Source organism: Pseudophryne corroboree, chromosome 1, assembly GCF_028390025.1.
Source record: "Pseudophryne corroboree isolate aPseCor3 chromosome 1, aPseCor3.hap2, whole genome shotgun sequence".
Classification (NCBI taxonomy): domain Eukaryota; kingdom Metazoa; phylum Chordata; class Amphibia; order Anura; family Myobatrachidae; genus Pseudophryne; species Pseudophryne corroboree.
Window position 1 is genome coordinate 297,480,227 of NC_086444.1, and position 20,034 is coordinate 297,500,260.

Below are 20,034 nucleotides of genomic sequence, written 5' to 3' on the forward strand. Positions count from 1 at the left end.
GTGGAACGTCCAGTGATATCATTTTTTACCAGTAGGTTTTTCAGACTTCTTCCTCTGGTATAGCTGGGCATGATCTTCAGGTTCTTGAATCCCTTGAGATCAGAGTCCTGGGTAATCATGGGCCATAATTGTTTAGCCATATGCATATTGTATGTACTATGAGGATGGTATTGTTGTACAAAGGGTATTTTATCCCTAATGTCCTTTTTGTTGGCAGCTGGGTTCAGCAGTTCATCTCTAGGAAAAGCTAGTGCTTTACGTTTGGAATTCAACAAGTTGCTACGTTCGTAGCCTCTTTCTAAAAAGAGAATACTCATGTCATCAATGGCTTTGACAGCTTTAGAGTGAGTGTCAGAAATACGACAAATGCGGAGGAATTGTGAGAATGGCAAACCTCTGATGCACGCGGGTGGATGCTGACTGGATGCGTGTAAATAAGTATTACGGTCTGTGGATTTTTGGTAGAGGTTGGTTCGAAGAACTCCATCTTTGAGAGTAATCTGAACATCTAGATAATTTACACTCTCAGTGCTGATGGTGAATGTAAATTTGATATTATCATCCATGGTATTGATCTGCTGAATTGCGGAAGCTAGAGTTTCCTCAGATCCATGCCACAGAAGAAACAGATCGTCTATATACCTCGTGATCCAAATGATCCCTTGAGAAAAAGGTCCCTCCGTGAGAAAAAGTTGTTGTTCTTTCATGAAGGTGTATATGGGATCCGGTCTGAAGATCGACAGTGTCTAGGTCGACAATGTTTAGGTCGACCACTATAGGTCGACAGTCACTAGGTCGATATGGATGGAAGGTTGACAGGGTTTCTAGGTCGACATGTGCTAGGTCGACAGGTCTAAAGGTCGACATGAGTTTTTCACATTTTTTTCTTTTTTTGAATTTTTTCATACTTAACGATCCACGTGGACTACGATTGAAACGGTAAAGTGTGCCGAGCGAAGCGGTAGCGGAGCGAAGGCACCATGCCCGAAGCATGGCGAACGAAGCGAGCCATGCGAGGGGACGCGGTGCACTAATTTGGGATCCCGGTCACTCTACGAAGAAAACGACACCAAAAAAAAATATATCCTCATGTCGACCTTTAGACCTGTCGACCTAGCACATGTCGACCTAGAAACCCTGTCGACCTTCCATCCATGTCGACCTAGTGACTGTCGACCTATAGTGGTCGACCTAAACTATGTCGACCTAGACACTGTCGATTTGATGAACCACACCCATATATATATATACTGTATACCCACACACATGTTAAAACTACACATACTGTATATACAGTTGTGCTCATAACTTTACATACCCTAGCAGAATTTGTGATTTTCTGGCCATTTGCCAGAGGATATGAATGATAACTCACAAACTTTTCTTTCACTCATGGTTAGTGGTTGGGTGTTGCACTTATTGTCAAACAACTGTATTTACTCCTTTTAATCATAATGACAACAGAAACTACCCAACTTATGAGCACAACTATATATATACAGGTTGAGTATCCCATATCCATATATTCCGAAATACGGACTTTTTTGAGTGAGAGTGAGATAGTGAAACCTTTGTTTTTTGATGGCTCAATGTACACAAACTTTGTTTAATACACAAAGTTATTAATAATACTGTATTAAATAACCTTCAGGCTGCGTGTATAAGGTGTATATGAAACATAAATGAATTGTGTGTATGTACACACACTTTGTTTAATGCACAAAGTTATAAAAAATATTGGCTAAAATTACCTTCAGCCTGTGTGTATAAGGTGTATATGTAACATAAATGCATTCTGTGCTTAGATTTAGGTCCCATCACCATGATATCTCATTGTGGTATGCAATTATTCCAAAATACGGAAAAATCCGATATCCAAAATACCTCTGGTCCCAAGCATTTTGGATAAGGGATACTCAACCTGTATATATATATATATATATATATATATATATATATATATACATAATGTATAGATATATATAGATAGTATAAATTTTCAAGCAGCACTCCCACTAGAATACAAAAGTCTGGTGCCCTCCTAGGTATCTCAGCGGGTATATATATATGTATGTATATATATATATATATATATATATATATATATATATATACACACACATACACACTCTTATGTATACACACACAACTTAGAGCCTGAAATTGAAATTTAACTGATAGAAGCACTACCAAAAAAAAACCAAACACGCAGTATTACCGTTTCCTCTGTTGCTTCCAGAAGTTCCAGGTACTGTAGGCTGATGTCAAACAGGAGATAGGAGAGAGATAACTGTCTCTTCTCTCTGTCAGGCAGCCACATATCTCTCCCCTGGGCTCTGCAGCAGTGCAGCCTGTGCGCCCAGCCAATGACTGAGCCGCAGGCTGCTACTGTACTTCACAAACTATTGGACAGCTGAGCCGTAGCTCAGCTGTCCTGTCCTGCTATGCGGTGCTGCGGCTGTGAGCACATCGCCGGGAGCACATCGCCATGCAGCGCTGCAGATCGGTAAGAGAGCTCCAATCCGTGGCGGCTGGCGGGGGGGCCATTTAGAAAGGGGGGCCTCAGGGTTCTCAACCCCAGGGCCCCCCCTTTAATCCGGCTCTGCAGCCACTGTCTGCTTAGCTACAGAAGTCCCACCCAAAGGCTGGCTAGCAACTTTTAGCCTGGGGAGCAAATGCATGCAAATGGCCCTGGATTTTCTATCTGTGCTCAGCAACAGAAAAACAGGAATGTACTAAGCGTACACAAGTACAGGAGATGCAGAGCCGTTTAATTTCAAGCACATCTGCACATATGGCTGAACGTGCATAACCATACCTCCCAACCATCCTGATTTTAAAGGGACAGTCCCACTTATAGGGGACTGTCACGCTGTCCCACCCACGAATCACAGTGTCCCTGGGCAGTCGGGAAGTTGGAGGACAGCTGCTACAGCTGCTGCACTGCTTAGCTATGCAGAGCAGCAAAGCCAGTGAAGGTGAATGGACAGTGCAGGGAACTGGCTAGGGGCAGCCCATCAGCTGCCATAGTGCTGGGCTCTCCCGCAGCCTGACGTCAAAACAGCTCTTCCAACACTCCCATAAGGTGTCTATCACCCCTGCTCCTTACTCCCACATTCCATCTCCTCGGCTCCTCACTCCCACTTTCCATCTCTCACACATGTACCTCTCTCCCTCCTTCCATCTCTCTCCCCTGCACCTCACTTCCTCCTTCCATCCATTCATCTCTCACCCCTGCACCTCACTCCCTCCTTCCATCTGTCACACCTGTACCTCTCTCCCTCCTTCCATCTCTCTCCCCTGCACCTCACTCCCTACTTCCATCCATTCATCTTTCACCCCTGCACCTCACTCCCTCCTTCCATCTGTCACACCTGTACCTCCCTCCCTCCTGCAATCTCTCTCCCCTGCACCTCACTCCCTCCTTCCATCCATTCATCTTTAACCCCTGCACCTCACTCCCTCCCTCCATCTGTCACACCTGTACCTCTCTCCCTCCTTCCATCTCTCTCCCCTGCACCTCACTCCCTCCTTCCATCCATTCATCTCTCACCCCTGCACCTCACTCCCTCCTTCCATCTGTCACACCTGTACCTCTCTCCCTCCTTCCATCTCTCTCCCCTGCACCTCACTCCCTCCTTCCATCCATTCATCTCTCACCCCTGCACCTCACTCCCTCCTTCCATCTGTCACACCTGTACCTCTCTCCCTCCTTCCATCTCTCTCCCCTGCACCTCACTTCCTCCTTCCATCCATTCATCTCTCACCCCTGCACCTCACTCCCTCCTTCCATCTGTCACACCTGTACCTCTCTCCCTCCTTCCATCTCTCTCCCCTGCACCTCACTCCCTACTTCCATCCATTCATCTTTCACCCCTGCACCTCACTCCCTCCTTCCATCTGTCACACCTGTACCTCCCTCCCTCCTGCAATCTCTTACCCGTGGACCTCACTACCTCATTCCATCTCTTATAGTCCCTTCACACTACACAATAAACCTGAGAGATATGAACGTTCTTGTTCATTAGTGAATGAGACATCGTTCATATCTTTCAGTGTGTAGGTACCAACGATGAACGATGCGCGACCCCCGCGCTCATTCATCGTTGGTGCCGGGTCACTTATACATGCAAGCCAATATGGACAATCTCATCCATATTAGCATGCAGTGCTATGGAGCCGGGTCTTGACTCCCCCCGTCAAAAAATAATGTCCTGTAGCAGGTGCCGATGACAGCGCTGGCCTGAAATTATGAACAGACTCAGTTGTCTCGCCTTTTCTCCCAGGTAGCCCCGATTGTCTCCACTCCATCCTCTGTACAGTAAAACAAGTGTGGCAGGCTGTCAGACAGCGGATAGCGGTCCTGGGATTGCAGTGCTTAACTCACCTCATTGACAGACACGGACCCACTCTGCCTCTGACGTGCGTGTATGGCGGAGCTCCCTTACTGCTGGGTGGGGACTTGGAGCCTCTTCTCGCATTATAGACAGGCTGCTCCACTAGCTGTCAAAGGCAGCCAGCAAGCTACCTACCATACAAGAAAGCCTTGATGGGTAACGCGCTTAGGGGGATGGGGCTGCGGGGCTGCAGGTAACAAGCAGCCCCACAGAGAATGTTCCCACTAAAGATGACCCGCCAGTGCTCTAAGTGGCGGTATGTCATGAGAATAATATATATATATATATATATATATATATATACAGAATCGGACTGGCCCACAGGGGTACCAGGGAAACCACTGGTAGGTCCCACTGCCTGAGGGCCCATTCCTTCCTCTAGGGATCAAGTTCCAGACTGTACACTTGTATTATACATGGTAGATATGTTGCATTACACTGCACTAAGCTATTGTGCATTTCAAGCCTCTGTGGAGGTTGGCCACACCCCCTTTATAGGCTGGCCACACCCCTAAGTATGTACACTGTGTGTGTGTGTGTGTGTGTGTGTGTGTGTGTGTGTGTGTGTGTGTGTATTTATATATATATATACACACACACACACATACATATATCATAAGTTTGTGTTCCACATAATATAGATGTTAATCACCACCACCATATGCTTGGTGCCTATCACTCACCCCCTCCCCTTTTATACACACGCACGCACACACACACACACACACACACACACACACACACACACACACACACACACACACACACACCTTATATATTTTATGATCATGATGCCATAAGAACTTACTTTGTTAGAACTTACTTTGCTGTGCAGATTGTAGCTAAAGGATGTTCCTCCACAAAGTGAGGTTCCATGTCATGCAGCAGCACCGCTCTCTCTGCATGCTACAATCTCTGCTTGTTGGGGCAGGAGATGGAGGCAGCAAGGCCAGTTAGATGAAAGGGAGCCTGGGTCAGCCGGTGCCTTGGTGTGCAGCTAGCGTTTCATTACCTGATTATGTCATCCGACGGTGGCTGGGGACAGTTACCTCACCTCCCTAAGAAGGGCATTGGAGCTCAGCCAACTGGGCTATACGAGTGCGGGTATGTGATGGGAGGAGGAGTCGTGAGTGCACTAGCTGCACATGGATGAGGAGGTAAGGGACAATGCTGCTGCGCTGCCAGCCCAGTCGTTATCTAGTAACTTCATACAAAGCAGAGGGTTGACAGGCAGATAAGCGTGTGGCACTGCAGCCCTAATATCCGTAAAGTATACCGGCCTGGGGGCAGATGTCACCCTAGCTCAGCTTCCCACTGGCAATCCCACCCCCCTAACATGGCAGCCTGTTGCAGAGACCCAAGAATCATGGACATATTTAAATAATTACAAATATACCAGTTATTTCATGTATATTATCTAAGTCCAAAATACCTTTGATATACTGTACATTAATGGCAAGTAATGGCATTTGTTGTTGTTTATGGATGGCAGTTTTGAAACATAGGTAGATAGTGCTTCAATGGATAAAACTATATCAGACAATATATAAAAAACGAATAATCCTTTTAACAAAGACAATGGGGTTGATTCAATTAACTCACCCCCGAATGCAAGGGGGGCGAGATGCCATTGCAACGGCAGCGGAACGTTCCCCCCTCATGGCCCAATCCTTCCCCAGCCCCCAAAAACTCCAGTAATACTGTAAGTGCGACATATAGCTGCAATTACTTGTGAGAGCAAGAACATTACATATACTTGAATTGAATGAGTGTATGCTTATTTATAATAGTACAAGTGTTTCTATCATGGGTGCACACACTGCACCCATGATGTTTTAATACTTACCTATCCGGAGTCCTGCGGCGGAGCTGCAGCCACGGCAAAGATCACACCAAAATGCGCCACCATGCATGCACAGTAGGAATTTGTCGCCGGACAATGGCGGGCACCATGTTTCGGGAGACCTGCGCATGCGCAGTAGTCTCCAACACAATACCGGGGTCTTCAGCACCGTGGAGAGCAGAGGGGCCCACACGGAGTCTACACTCGGGCCCTCTCCTCTCTTAAAACGCCCCTGTACAAGACCCTGGAAAAAGCAAAGTAGTTAATTGTAAAGTATTGTGAATGTTTGTTTGTAAGTAAGTATTAGACACGAGGCTTCCCAGCAGTAATGGAGTACTATCTGCAGATAGACCTCACTTGCAGAGTGCAAAAAATGTTATACAAAGGTATACTTGGGCGCTTAGAGCATGAGATGCTTTACTTAGAAGCTGCCTCTAAGAACCGGCGAAGTCACTCCCACGATATACAGAGAATACAACAAAAACAAATAGTAGGCTGCGCTTTGATGTACCAATAAAATAACCAATGTACCAGAGTGATTCAAAGTACTCTAATTATACAATTTATTATTGAAAAAATTAGTTAATAATAAAAAATGATAAAACATTAGATTGCATGCATGTCACTATGTTAAAAAGTATGAATTCATGCACTTATAATAAGATATTAACCGGTAGGTCAGGAACAAGGTACTGTGTAATAGAAGGATTCCGTTCCATTAATATTGCCCTGTATCAAAAGAGTTTGTCCAGGCAAAGACGTTCCTGCAGATGTATAAAAATCCAGTGCGAGGTAGGCAATTCAGCATACAGTCCTCCTAGGTGCAAACAACTGGATAATTGTCCTCCAAAGCCTGGTCAGCGATTCGCAGCAATCGGGATGGTCCGGTCCTTTCTCCTGTGTTCCTGACTGTAGTATAAGAACACCTGACGCATTTCGCATTCAACTAGCAGCCTTTTCAAAGGTCTGGTACATTGGTTATGTTATTGGTACATCAAAGCGCAGCCTCCTTTTTGTTTTTGTTGTACTCACTGGCAGAGTGACAGGCCAACCCATCTTCTCTGATCCACTTACTGCTAATGTGTCATGTAAGATCCTCACTGATGTATAGCAATGCCTGTGCATTTACTGTACTTAACAAGGTATGGGCATGAAGTATGGAATAGTTGGCATAATGTGAATGCTAATAGCTTGCACATTGCACCTGCTACCCCAAAGCAGCTCATGTATCAACCATTACTGAGATAGTGGATATTTGAGGCGTGATGTAATAAAGCAGTGCCGTAACTAGGCATTTTAGCGCTGTGTGCAAGAAACGACAGTGGCGACCCCCCCCCCCATGTAAGATAGGGGCAGTGCGCGCCGTAGGCGTGCAAAAAAATTATAGGGGCGTGGCTTCACGGGGAAGGGGCATGGCCACAAAATAATAGCAATTCATACTATGGTGCGCAGTAGTCTACATTATTCAAATTACGCTGCACAGTAGCGCCACTACACCAGGTAGAGCCCCTTTTATACATTACAGCAGACAGCGTCCCCCTTTTTACACATTACAGCAGACAGTCTCCCTTTTAACACATTGCGGCAGCCAGTCCCCCTTTTTACACATTGCGGCAGACAGCGTCCCCTTTTTTACACATTACAGCAGACAGCGTCCCCGTTTTTACACATTACGGCAGACGGTGTCCCCCTTTATACACATTGCGGCAGCCAGTCCCCCTTTTTACACATTACGGCAGCCAGTCACCCTTTTTTACACATTGCGGCAGCCAGGCCCCCTTTTTACACATTGCGGCAGCTACGCCCCCTTTTTACACATTGCGGCAGCCAGGCCACCTTTTTACACATTGCGGCAGCCAGGCCCCCTTTTTACACATTGCAGCAGCCAGGACCCCTTTTTACACATTGCGGCAGCCAGGACCCCTTTTTACACATTGCGGCAGCCAGGCCCCCTTTTTACACATTGCAGCAGCCAGGCCCCCTTTTTACACATTGCGGCAGCCAGGCCCCCTTTTTAAACATTGCGGCAGCTAGGCCCCCTTTTTACACATTGCGGCAGCCAGGCCCCCTTTTTACACATTGCGGCAGACGGTGTCCCCCTGAGAGAGAGAGAGAGAGAGAGAAAGAAAGAGAGATATACTTACCATCTCCCCGCTGGCAGTCAGGCTCCTCGTTCAGGTCCCTCGGTGCATGCAGGTGAGAAGGAGGAGGAGGGAGGGGGAGCAGGGAGCCGCAGCAGCGCTATGTCATTGGTAGTAAGCGCCGCTGCAGCATCCCCCTCTCCTTCCGTATTGGCTGCCCGGCGCTGCTGTGGATGCTGGGATGGAGGAACCGCATCCCAGCATCCACAGCAGCGCCGGGCAGCCAATACAGAAGGAGAGGGGGATGCTGCAGCGGCGCTTACTACCAATGAAATAGCGCTGCTGCGGCTCCCTGCTCCCTCCTCCTCCTTCTCCGCTGCCCGGCGCGGCTGCAGACTTCTCCCTCCACAGCGCGGCGCACGGCGCAGACTTAGAGGCGGCATGTAATGAGTCAATTTGACTCATTACATGCCGCTGGCCGTGCGCCCTCAGGGCAACTGCGCTGTGTGCCAAGCCCACTTGGCACACACGTAGTTACGGCCCTGTAATAAAGTCTGAGTTTAGTGGCCGTACGGAATGCCAGCCGAACGTTTTTTAGACCATGCCTTGTAAATGATTGCCCCTTTAAAAAAAGTCAGAGTTCAGCCGGCATCCCACACAACCGCTGAACTGGGACTTCATTACATCCCAGCCCAGGTATAGACACCTGCAGAGTACATTTTATCTTTTGGAATGTAATAACAAGTATGGACCCCTGCCCCAGTAACATATACAGTATGTAAAATAATGTTGCATGCAAAATATTTTATTGCATTAAAATATTACGACTAAACATTTACAGAATATAAAAAAACAACTTTAAAAATAATGCTATGTCTTCAATCTGAATGACATTTTAATGCAAATGAAGTTTTTATTGGAAGATTTTTTTGCATAACATGGGAAATATATTTCACAACAATACTCAGTACTATCAGAGGCTTGCTTATTGGTCTGGGTATCCGCAAATAAAGCACCAGAACAATTAATTAGACATTAATGATATTCCATAAAAAGAACAGAAATATAAACAGACCTGACTTCAAAGATATATCTGTAAAAGAAAAAAACAATAACCCAAGTTCTCAAATAGTACAAGTAGTACAAATGATATAAGTAAAACAAAAAGAAAATGAGAAAGAAAAGAGAGGAGAGTTGGGAAAGAAAAGACCTGATCCGAAACTTGACAAAAAGAAACAAAATCCGTGAGATTCAATCTTGTACAAAAAACCGCCAAGTAGGCGTATGCTTAGGGGGACCGATAGCGGCTATTAGCAAGGAGCTCCCTAAATGTAGAAGAATCTTTATAAGTCAACCATCTAAACCAAGTATCCCTAAAATGTGTATAGCCATGATCCACAGAGGACATTATGTCGTCCATTTCCATGTAAAGATCAATCACATGGAACCAGTTGTTATGATTCCTGTACTCCAGACCGGAGGAGATCTTATGGCAGGGATCTGAGTACAGGAAAATAAGCTGGTTGTGGGAGCTGGATAGCCTAGTAACCCCTGGCGCCCTAACTCCGTTGTCTCGCCCGTGTTATCAGAAATCCCCTGCGAGACTATGGTTGCTTGAGCCCATGGCAGCCGCGTTCGAAGGGCGGATTATGTCTGCCCAACCCCGATGCCCCCGCAGGTCTTAATGGGAGACAAGGGGAAGTCCGAGACAGGGTGATAACAAGGGGCCCTCTGACTAAGCAACCAGGCCAGGGGTTACAAGCTAACTAACTAAATCAAAAGGTATGTGCGGACTAGCCGCCAGGAAAAAGGACAACCAAGGATCCACTGATCCGACACTCCTATCCGGCACCGCCGGACACCAGAGTGGATCTGTGGAAGCGGAATCCTCCGCAAAGCTCCAGAACACAATTAAACAAAATAATAAACAGAAGCGGACAAGCCGCAACACACGGCTGCGCCGCGACTCACGAACACCACCAGATGTTAAAGGTGCTCGGTCAGACTCCAGGAACAGATGGTAACTTCCGAGTACAGGATCTCTGAGGACAGGAACAACCGAAAAGACCGGGACTGGGAACTCTCTGCAGCAGACACAGGCAAACAGGAAGCTATCACCGGCGTCTGTAAGAAGTCCTGAGGGTGCCTTTATTCAGGCACCCTCCAATCAGGATCCAGACAGGACAATCAAATAGAAATGCCGTGCAGCTTGCATGCTGCACGGCCAGCACATAATCAGGGTAATGAGAATAGACCCAGCAACGGGGAACGCGGCTGAACGTGGCGTCCCCGTTGCTAAGGTCAGAGCGGCTCCGTGCGCCCGGCGTCTTAGCGTTGCCAGGGAGCCGGCGGCTGAACGCGCACGGCGTCCCTGGTTGCTAGGCGCCGGGCCGCACGGCCGAGCGGACCCCGGCGCCTAACAGTACCCCCCCCTTGAGGAGGGGTCAAGGAACCCCTAAAGCCAGGTTTCCGAGGAAATTCACGAAAAAATGCCCTTTTGAGCTTTGGGGCATGAAGGTCTTCATCCAGGACCCACGACCTTTCCTCTGGCCCATAACCTCTCCAATGCACCAAAAAATAAAGCCGACCCCGGGACAACTTGGAATCGAGAACCTTCTCAACCAAGAACTCTTGCTGACCCTGTACATTAACTGGTGATCTCCCCTGAGATTTTTTACGAGGAAATCTGCTGGACGAAACATATGGTTTAAGCAATGAGCAATGGAAGGTATTTCCGATCCGTAAAGTTTTTGGTAAACGTAACCGGAAAGCAACTGGATTGACTTTTTTGATAATGAGAAATGGTCCAATATATCTAGGACCCAATCTGGCTGAGGTTTGTCGAAGTTTGATGTTGCGAGTCGACAACCACACCCTGTCTCCTACTTTAAAAGTGCACGGCCGCCGGAGCCTGTCAGAAAATTTTTTTTCCCGGAAAGCTGCTTTTCTGAGAGCCAGGTGCACTTTTTTCCAAATAAGTTTAAGATGAGAGGTCAGGGCCAGAGAGGAGACAGAGGAATGTTGAAAAAATGAATTAGCTCTGGGGTGGAAACCAAAAACTGCAAAAAATGGAGACACATTGGTGGAGGAATGACAGGCATTATTATAAGCAAACTCCGCCAATGGAAGAAACTCAGACCAGTCATTTTGGAGTTTGGCCGAGTACAAACGCAAATATTGTTTTAGAGATTGGTTAACTCGCTCAGTCTGTCCATTGGATTGTGGATGATAGCCGGAGGTTAATGATAATTTCATCTTTAATGAAGCACAAAAAGACTTCCAAAATTGCGCAATGAATTGTGGACCCCTGTCAGAAACAATATCAGTGGGTAACCCATGGAGTCTGAAAACATGACGGTGGAACAAGACTGCCAATCCCTGGGCAGATGGCAATCGGGGAAGAGAAATAAAATGGGCCATCTTGCTAAAACGGTCCACTACCACCCATATGACTCGGCATCCGGCTGACAGAGGGAGATCCACCACAAAATCCATGGAGATATGCGACCATGGCCTAAGAGGAACTTTCAAGGGCATAAGTTGACCAATAGGCAAAGAACGGGGAACTTTATGCTGTGCACAGACCTGACACGAAAAAACAAACTCTTTAATGTCTTTGGAAAGACCAGGCCACCATACTGAGCGGGATACTAATTCCAAAGTCTTAGCGATTCCCGGATGCCCTGCAACTTTGCTATCATGAAATTCCGCCAAAACAGTTGCTCTCAAAAACTCAGGAACAAAAAGACGACTAGCAGGAGTATTTCCCGGAGCTTGATGTTGAAGCAGCTTTAATTGGGAAAATACATCCTGTGTGAGACCTGCCTGAATGACTGAAGGCGGAAGTATGGGAGTAACAGGACTGTTGTCTTGAACCGGAAGGAAACTGCGTGACAGGGCATCTGCCTTGGTATTCTTGGAACCTGGTCTGAAGGTGATAATGAATTTGAAACGAGTAAAAAATAAAGCCCAACGAGCCTGTCGGGCATTCAGTCGTTTAGCCGATTCAATGTATTGAAGATTTTTGTGATCAGTCAAAACTGAAATGGTGTGGGTAGCTCCTTCAAGCCAATGTCTCCACTCCTCGAAAGCCCATTTAATAGCCAGCAATTCCCGGTTACCAACATCGTAGTTGGATTCTGCAGATGAGAATTTCCTGGACATAAAGGCACAAGGATGTAACTCAAGGGAATCTGGATCCTTCTGAGAAAGGATAGCCCCTACTCCAACCTCCGAGGCATCCACCTCAATAATGAAAGGTAATTCTGGGTTGGGATGTCTAAGGACAGGGGCTGAGACAAAGGCTTGTTTTAAGGCCTGAAAAGATAACTCCGCTTCACATGACCAATTGGTAGGATCTGCTCCCTTCTTAGTAAGTGCCACAATGGGAGCAACTAGGTCAGAGAAAGAGTGAATAAATCTTCTATAGTAGTTTGCAAACCCTAAAAAGCGCTGAATTGCTTTTAAATTGGTGGGTTGCGCCCAACTAAGGATGGCTTGGAGCTTTTTTGGTTCCATTCGGAATCCCAGAGGGGAAATAATGTACCCTTAAAAGGATACTTCCGTGACATGAAATTCACACTTCTCCAGCTTGGCATATAAGTGATTTTCACGTAATCTCTTTAGCACCTGACGCACCTGGGTAACATGTTGTTCCACGGAGTCAGAATATATCAAAATATCGTCTAAATAGACCACGACGAATCTTCCCAGAAACTCACGGAGCACATCATTAATGAGATCCTGGAAAACTGCCGGAGCGTTAGATAGGCCGAATGGCATGACCAGATACTCATAGTGGCCCGACTGAGTACTAAATGCCGTTTTCCACTCATCCCCTGACCTGATTCTGATGAGGTTATATGCTCCTCTAAGATCAATCTTAGAAAAAATAACAGCCGAACGTAGCTGATCAAAGAGGACAGAGATCAGCGGCAGAGGGTAAGTATTCTTTACTGAGATTTTATTCAAAGCTCTAAAGTCAATGCAGGGTCTGAGTGAACCATCCTTCTTCTCTACGAAGAAGAAACCTGCACTTAAAGGGGATTTAGATGGCCTGATAAACCCTTTCCCAAGGCTTTCTTTCACATACTCATTCATGGCCACAGTTTCAGGACCAGACAATGCATATAACCTTCCTTTAGGCAACGTGGCACCAGGAATTAACTCAATGGCACAATCATAAGGCCTATGGGGAGGCAAAATATCCGCATTGCCCTTGGAAAACACATCAACAAAATCCTGGTATTCCCCAGGAATATGTGCGGAACTGGCGGCAGCTACTCGGATAGGAAGCGTAATACATTCTTTATCACAGATGGTACCCCATTGTAGGATCTCCCCAGACTGCCAATCAATGACGGGATTATGAAAGGCCAGCCAAGGATGACCCAGAACCACAGGAACTGCTGGACAATGGGTAAGGAAAAACTCAATTTTTTCAGAATGCAGAGCTCCCACCGAGAGCAAAACAGGAGGTGTACATAGAGAAATAACCCCATTGGATAAAGGACTCCCATCTAAACCATGCATGGTGATACACCTACCTAAGGTTAGCTGAGGAATACCTAAGGCCTTGGCCCATGTTAAATCCATAAAGTTTCCTGCAGCTCCACTGTCCACAAAAGCAGAGACCGAGGAACAGAGGCTGCCATAGGAAACTTTAGCAGGAACCAACAGTGAATTATTTGAGGAGATGAGCTGCAGACCAAAGTGAACCCCCTCACAATTCACTTGGTCAGGAAGTTTCCCAACTTGTTTGGACAACTACGGGCAAAATGTCCCTTACCTCCGCAGTATAAACACAGACCATAATTTTGCCTCCTGGTTCTTTCTTCCGGAGACAATTTGGAGAGACCAATCTGCATAGGCTCCTCTATGTCTACAGGAATGGAAGGAACCCAGGGAGAGGACCCGACAGATGCCCCTTTTTCAGCCCTCCGCTCTCTGAGCCGACGATCTATTTTAATAGATAGCTCCATGAGGTTATCGAGGGTCTCAGGAGCGGGATACTGGAGGAGACTGTCTTTTATAGATTCCGATAAGCCGAGGCGAAACTGACTGCGCAGGGCTGGGTCATTCCAGCCACAGTCGTTCGACCAACGGCGAAACTCCGTACAATAATTCTCTGCGGGATTCCTACCCTGTCTAAGAGCACGCAACTGACTTTCTGCGGACGCCTCTCTATCAGGGTCGTCATACAATAGCCCTAAAGATTTTAAAAAGGCGTCTACAGACGATAAGGCCGGATCGTCTGTCTTTAAACCAAAAGCCCAGGTCTGAGGATCCCCCTGAAGTAGAGAAATAATAATCCCAACCCGCTGAGCCTCTGTACCTGAGGTAACTGGTCTTAAACGAAAATACAGTTTGCAAGATTCTTTAAAATTAAAAAACTGTTTTCTATCCCCAGAAAAACGGTCAGGCAGATGCATTTTTGGTTCAGGGATGACCCTCGGGGAAGTCCGTAACAGATCTTCCTGTGACCTCACCCGGAGGGACAGATCCTGAACCATCTGAGTAAGTTCCTGAATCTGACTAACAAGAAGCTGGCCAGGGTTTGGCCCAACACCGGTGGGATTCATAAGGCCGACAAAAATCTCCCAACTAAAAAGTGAAAAAATTTACTGTAAGTTAAATCTTTTCTTTTGTAGGCCGGTGATAATGTTATGATTCCTGTACTCCAGACCGGAGGAGATCTTATGGCAGGGATCTGAGTACAGGAAAATAAGCTGGTTGTGGGAGCTGGATAGCCTAGTAACCCCTGGCGCCCTAACTCCGTTGTCTCGCCCGTGTTATCAGAAATCCCCTGCGAGACTATGGTTGCTTGAGCCCATGGCAGCCGCGTTCGAAGGGCGGATTATGTCTGCCCAACCCCGATGCCCCCGCAGGTCTTAATGGGAGACAAGGGGAAGTCCGAGACAGGGTGATAACAAGGGGCCCTCTGACTAAGCAACCAGGCCAGGGGTTACAAGCTAACTAACTAAATCAAAAGGTATGTGCGGACTAGCCGCCAGGAAAAAGGACAACCAAGGATCCACTGATCCGACACTCCTATCCGGCACCGCCGGACACCAGAGTGGATCTGTGGAAGCGGAATCCTCCGCAAAGCTCCAGAACACAATTAAACAAAATAATAAACAGAAGCGGACAAGCCGCAACACACGGCTGCGCCGCGACTCACGAACACCACCAGATGTTAAAGGTGCTCGGTCAGACTCCAGGAACAGATGGTAACTTCCGAGTACAGGATCTCTGAGGACAGGAACAACCGAAAAGACCGGGACTGGGAACTCTCTGCAGCAGACACAGGCAAACAGGAAGCTATCACCGGCGTCTGTAAGAAGTCCTGAGGGTGCCTTTATTCAGGCACCCTCCAATCAGGATCCAGACAGGACAATCAAATAGAAATGCCGTGCAGCTTGCATGCTGCACGGCCAGCACATAATCAGGGTAATGAGAATAGACCCAGCAACGGGGAACGCGGCTGAACGTAGCGTCCCCGTTGCTAAGGTCAGAGCGGCTCCGTGCGCCCGGCGTCTTAGCGTTGCCAGGGAGCCGGCGGCTGAACGCGCACGGCGTCCCTGGTTGCTAGGCGCCGGGCCGCACGGCCGAGCGGACCCCGGCGCCTAACACCAGTCTAACACCGTTGGAGGAGAGGGAGACCGCCAGCGAACAGGAATAACTGCTTTTGCCTCATTGTTTAGGTGACATAATAATACTTTTTTGTAGCTGGAGATGGACCCAGAGGAAAAATGAAAAAGCCAAAACAGCGGGTCCGTAGGGACATCCTCCTCCAATATTGTAGCAGGGAGGGAAAGAACCTCCTTCCAATAGGGTTGGATGGCAGGGCAGAGCCACCAAATGTGGAATGGGTTACCCAATCCATTAGAACATCGCCAACCAACATTAGGGACATCCAGTCCCATTTTGGAGAGAGTATCAGGTCACCTATACCATCTTGAAATTAATTTATATTGGGTCTCACCGATTAACATGCTAGCAGAGCAGAAATGAGCTAGTATGACAATCTTTTCCCATTGGCCGTCGTCCAGGTCGGCCCACAGTTCGGTATTCCACACCTGAGTGAAAAGAGGGAGGACCGCACTAGAGTCTGCCAGTAGGATATTATAAATCTTAGAAATAGAATGGGGAGAAATCTCTGAACTAGCACAGAGGCGTTCAAAGGGAATACCAAGATTGAAGGGGCCAAATGATTGCAAAAAGTGGGAAACCTGTAGGTAGCGCCAGAAGTCTCCTGAAGACAAGCCCCATTTAGTCTGTAAATCTGAGAAAGATACAATCCCGTCCCCACTCACCAGCTGTCCAACACGAAAGAGGCCCCTGTCATACCAGGAATAAAATGCCTTGGGATCCAAACCCGGGGAGAAATGAACATTGAACAAGAAGGAAAGGTAGGAAGACTTCAACAAAGTAATGGATGGTAATTTTCTGACTGTCTTCCAGCATAATAAAGTTGGGCCAACAGTAGGATAGGAAGGGTTAGGAAGAGTGGGGAGCCATGGGGCTATGGGGGTCTTTCCGACCTGGTCGCACGCAGGCTATTTTTAGCACTGCTGCGACCAGGTATTTCCCGTTTACAGGGGAGCGGATTAAGGGTTTGCAGGGGAGTGATCGCTTGTGCAGAGAGCTGCACAAACAAAAAGTTTGTGCAGTCTCTGCACAGCTCAAAACTTACTGCGTTTTCTTCGGCACTCCCTGAAAGCGGTCAGTTGACACCCCCGGCGAGCCTCTTCCTCTCATTCTTCTTGCGTTCGCCGCTGCGTACGCGTTCTTCTGTATTCTCGTTGTTCTTCTGTATTCTCGTCGCTGCGAAAAAAGCAGCATGCGAACAGGTCCGAATGACCCCCTATGTCTATAGGGATTGACAGAAAATGTTTTTCTATCTGGACCCACTGATGAATCCGGTCTAGACCATTCCATAATCCTGCTCAAATGACAAGCCTGATAATACCCCCCCAATATATGGGGACCAGTGTGTCTGTGTGTGTAAGGCTATAGGGCAGTGTGTGTGTGTGAGGCTATGGGGCAGTGTTTACAAGGCTATGGGGCAGCATGAGTGTGTGCGGCTATGAAGCAGCGTGAGTGTGTGAGGCTATGGTGCAATGTGAGTGTGTGAGGCTATGGGGCAGTGTTTACAAGGCTATGGGGCAGCATGAGTGTGCGCGGCTATGGGGCAGCGTGAGTGTGTGAGGCTATGGTGCAATGTGAGTGTGTGAGGCTACAGGGCAGCGTCAGTGTGTGAGGCTACGGGGCATAGTGTGTGGGTGAGGCTATGAGGGCATAGTGTATTCGTGAGGCTATGAGGGCAGCGTGTGTGGGTGAGGCTATTAAGGCAGCATGTGTGGGTGAGGCTACGGGGCAGCATGTGTGTGTGAGGCTACGGGTAAGCATGTGGGTGAGGCTACAGGGCAGCGAGTGTGTGTGAGGCTACAGGAAAGCGTCTGTGTGAGGCTACGGGGAAGGCATGTGTGTGAGGCTACAGGGGAGGCATGTGTGCGTGAGGCTACGGGGCAGCATGTGTATGTAAGGCTATGGGGCATTGTGTGGGTGAGGCTATGGGGGAAGCATGTGTGTGAGGCTACGCGCGAAGTGTGTGTGTGAGGTTACGGGGGAGGCGTGTGTGAGGCTATGGGGAAGACTGTATGTGTGAGGCTACACAGCAGCGTGTGTGTGCGAGGCTACGGGGCAGCGTGTGTGTGTGAGGCTATCGGGCAGCATGTGTGTGTGAGGCTATAGGGCAGCATGTGTGTGAGGCTATGGGGCAGCGTGTGTGTGTGTGTGAGGCTACGGGGCAGCGTGTGTGTGAGGCTATGGGGCAGCGCGCGTGTGTGTTTGTGGCGATGGGGCAGCATGTGTGTGTGTGAGGATACGGGGGAGGCATGTGTGTTTTAGGGTACGGGGTAGGCGTCTATGTCTGAGGCTACGGGGGAGGCGTGCGAGTAAGGTGACGGGGCAGCGCGTGTGTGTGAGGCTACGGGGAAGCATGTGTGAGGCTACGGGGCAGCGTGTGTGTATGTGAGGCTATGTGGAAGTGTGTATGTGTGAGGCTACGTGGAAGCGTGTGTGAGCTACGGGGAAAGCGTATGTGTTTGAGGCTACGGAGGAGGCATGTGTGTGTGAGGCTACGCGGAAGCCCGTGTGTGTGATGTTATGGGGGAAGTGCGTGTGTGCGAGGCTACGGTGGAGGCATGTGTGTATGAGGTTACAGGGGAGGCATGTGTGCGTGAGGCTACGGGGCAGCGTGTGTGCATGAGGCTACGGGGCAGCGTGTGTGTGTGAGGCTACGGGGCAGCGTGTATGAGGCTACAGGGCAGCGTGTGTGTGTGAGCTACGGGGAAAGCGTGTGTGTTTGAGGCTACGGAGGAGGCATGGGTGTGTGAGGCTACGGGGAAGCCCGTGTGTGTGATGTTATGGGGGAAGTGCGTGTGTGTGTGAGGCTGTGGGGGAAGTGTGTGTGTGTGAGTAAACGGGGGAAGGGTGTGTGAGGCTACGAGAAAGCATGTGTGTGATGCTATGGGGGAAGGGTGTGTGTGTGTGAGGCTACGGGGAAGCATGTTTGTGAAGCTACAGGGCAGCGTGCAAAAAGCTATGGTGAAAGTGATTGTGTGAGGAAGAGGGAGGAGGGAGGCAGAGAGTGGAGAAGGCAGGGCAAAGGAAATTGGTCTACAACCAGACCTGTATATTGGAGCCAGCCAGAGCAGCAGAGATGGGGGCAGAACAGTGGATAGTGGGGGTGATTCTGAGTTGATCGCAGCAGGAATTTTGTTAGCAGTTGGGCAAAACCATGTGCACTGCAGGGGGGGGGGCAGATATAACATGTGCAGAGAGAGTTAGATTTGGGTGGGTTATTTTGTTTCTGTGCAGGGTAAATACTGGCTGCTTTATTTTTACACTGCAATTTAGATTTCAGTTTGAACACACCCCACCCAAATCTAACTCTCTCTGCACGTTATATATGCCCCTCCTGCAGTGCACATGGTTTTGCCCAACTGCTAACAAAATTGCTGCTGCGATCAACTCAGAATAAGGCCCAGTAAGGCAGATGGGCAGAACGGGGGCGGCGTGTGTGTGTGTATACACATCTACCTAACAACATGACCCTTTCCAGGAGGGACAAAAAGCTCTGCTTCTGGACTTTCCTCTTAATTTACGATTGCCGAACCTGTGTTAAACAGGTTACTGGAGAAGAAAGGTGTTTCACCACAGGTGATGGCTATCATACATTAAGAGGGAAGTCCAAGAGCAGAGCATTTTGTCCCTACTGGAGAGGGTCATGTTGGGAGGTATGTACACACATACATACACACAGGGCCGGCTCGAGGCATGTTCGACTCGAGCGGCCGCGCAGGGCGCCACCCTTAAAGGGCGGCACCATGTCGGAGCCTGGGGCCGGCCCTGATCTCCCCTGCTGTCCTCCCGCTTGTTAGTGAGCTGTGTGCGCTATGCGGCGCCGGCGTCTGATGTCAGACACCGGCGTTGCACAGCGCGCACAGTTCTGTGTCAGACAGCGGCGCGTACAGCAGCACTCCCCCTCCCTCGGCACGGCAGGTACTGGGGGCATATGTGGCACTGTGGGGGGCATTTATCTGGCACTGTGGGGGGCATTTATCTGGCACAGTGGGGGCATTAATGTATCTGGCACTGTGGGGGGCATTCATTTATCTGGCACTGTGGGGGGGGGCATTTATCTGGC

The 20,034-nt window shown here is 48.5% G+C and overlaps 1 protein-coding gene and 1 long non-coding RNA gene across 3 annotated transcripts in view; one reads left to right on the forward strand and one right to left on the reverse strand.

Annotated features, from left to right (window-relative positions):
• CUX2 (cut like homeobox 2) overlaps window positions 1–20,034 on the forward strand; it is an 875,100-nt gene that overhangs the window by 697,979 nt on the left and 157,087 nt on the right. The gene's annotated exons all lie outside the window — the stretch shown is intronic.
• LOC135065679 (uncharacterized) overlaps window positions 1–20,034 on the reverse strand; it is a 166,018-nt gene that overhangs the window by 63,498 nt on the left and 82,486 nt on the right. The window lies entirely within an intron of this gene.